This window comes from Cetorhinus maximus, unplaced genomic scaffold (genome assembly GCF_964194155.1).
Source record: "Cetorhinus maximus unplaced genomic scaffold, sCetMax3.hap1.1 HAP1_SCAFFOLD_2192, whole genome shotgun sequence".
Lineage (NCBI taxonomy): Eukaryota > Metazoa > Chordata > Chondrichthyes > Lamniformes > Cetorhinidae > Cetorhinus > Cetorhinus maximus.
In genome coordinates, this window is record NW_027598131.1 from 46,516 (window position 1) to 49,066 (window position 2,551).

Genomic DNA, 2,551 nt, shown 5'->3' on the forward strand with positions numbered 1-2,551 from the left:
CTGCCAAAGCAACCTTATGTCTTCTTTTTGCCTTCCTGATTTTCTTTTTTAGTATTTTCTAACATTTTCTATACTCTACAAGTACTCATTTGCTTCTTGTTGCCTATACCTGCTATACACCTCTCTCTTCTTCTTAACCAGATCGCCAATATACCTTGAAAACCAAGGTTCCCTATGCCTGTTAACTTTGCCTTTAATCCTGACAGGAACATGCAAACTCTGCACTCTCAAAATTTTGCCTTTGAATGCCTTCCACTTACTGAACACATCCTTGCCAGAAAACAACTTATGCCAATCCACTCTTCCTAGACCCTTTCTCATTCACACAAAATTGGCCTTTCTTCAATTTAGAATCTCAACTCGAGGACCAGACCTATCCTTATCCATAATTAGCTTAAAACTAATGACATTGTGGTCACTGGACCCAAAATGTTCGCCTACACATACTTCTGTCACCTGACCTGTCTGGTTCCCTAATAGGAGATCAAGTATTGCATTCTCTCTCGTTGGTACCTCTACATATTGATTTAGAAAACTGTCCTGAACACATTTGACAAACTCCAAGCCATCCAGCCCTTTTACAGTATGGGAGTCCCAGTCAATATGTGGAAAGTTAAAATCTCCTACTATCACAACTTTCTGTTTCTTACATCGGTCTGCTATCTCTCTACAGATTTGCTCCTCTAATTCTCTCTGACTATTGGGTGGTCTATAATACAACCCTATTAGTGTGGTCACACCTTTCCCATTCCTCAGCTCCACCCATATGGCCTCTGTAGACGAGCCCTCCGGGCTGTCCTGCTTATGCACAGCTGTGATATTTTCCCTGACTAGTAATGCCACTCCTCCCCCTTTCATCCCTCCCCCTCTATCACGTCTGAAACAACGGAACCCCGGAACATTGAGCTGCCAGTCCTGCCCCACCTGCAACCAAGTCTCACTAATAGCAATAATGTTGTAATCCCACGTGCCAATCCACGCCCTAAGCTCATCTGCCTTTCCGACAATACGTCTAAGTGCTTGGAATGAAAGATGATTCCGAGGCAAGGACCAACGTAATCTCTGTGCAATTGCACCCAAGGTCTACCAGGACACTCCCATGGGTGTAACGGGACTGCCACTGGTAACTCTTGCAGCTGTTGACATTGCACACAGTGTTTTACCCCCCGTCCAATATCACCGTTCATCCCCGGCCACCAAAGATAACTTTGCGCTATCGTCTTCATGCGTGAGATTCCTGGATGGGCATGTGTAGCTCTACTAAGAGTGGTTCCCTTCCTTGTGAAGGAACTACCACTCGTACACCCCATAATAGAATACCATCTTGACTGCTCATCTCGTATCTTCGGTTGCAAAATGGCTTCAATTCATCAGAGACTGATTTCTGGGACCAGCCATGTAACACTTAGTCTCTCACTCGAGACAGGACTGGATCACAATTCGTCCAGTTTCTTATCTGCCTGGCACAGACTGGCGAGGAATCTCGGAAATTCATCACTAATATGAGTGCTTGAGGAATTGGGATGTGGTCATTGTTCTCTTGTAAAGGAAGGTGACTTAGGGCATCGGCATTTGCTATATGAATCCCTGGTCTATGTACAAATGTTATTCATATGCTGCCAAAATTAGGGCCCATCATTGTATATTCGTGCTGACGCTATGAGTGGTATAGCCTTTTCCTCACTAAAGACCCAAAAGTGGTTTGTGGTCTAATACGATCGTGAAATGTCGCCTGTGCACGTATTGGTGGAATTTTTTACGCCAAAAATAATGAACACACTTTCCTCTTGGAGCTGAGAATATCCTTTTTCAGCTGTGATAAGTGTCCTGGATACATAGCCTAATGGCCTCTCGGTGCTGTCATCCATTTTGTGAGATAGGACCGCTCCCAATCCATAGGGGGACCCGTCACAGGTTAGCACCAATTCCTTTGTCTGGTCATAATGCACTAACAAATTTGAAGAGTATAAGAGCTGTTTTACTTTCACAAAGGCTTCTTCTTGGGGTGACTCCCAAAACCAACCCTGTTTTTTTCCTAGCAGAGAATGTAGAGGGGCTAGAACTGTGGAATAATTTGGTAGAAATCGCCCATAATAATTTACCATCCCTGAAAATGCTTTAAGTTCAGAGATGTTCTTAGGTGCAGGTGCCTCTCTTATTGCTTTACCTTTCTCCACAACAGGGTGTAACCCTTGGGCATCTACCCAAAGGCTCAAATAAATGACTTTGTTTGCCTGAAAAGTGCATTTTTCCTTCTTCAGGAACACTCCTGCTTCCATAAATCGTTCCCAAACTTCCTCCAGGTTCGCCAAGTGTTCCTTTTCTGTGAACCCAGTTATCAGTACATTGTCCAGGTAGACCATTACTTGAGGTAGGCCCTGTAGTAAGCTCTCAATTGTCCTTTGGAAAATGGCACAGGCCGAGGAGACACCGAAGGGCAGGCATGTATGTTGATACCCTTTGTGGGTATTTATGGTCACAAATTCCCGGGAGGCATCTTCCAACTCCAGTTGCTGATATGCATGACTCATGTCAAGCTTTATATACGTTG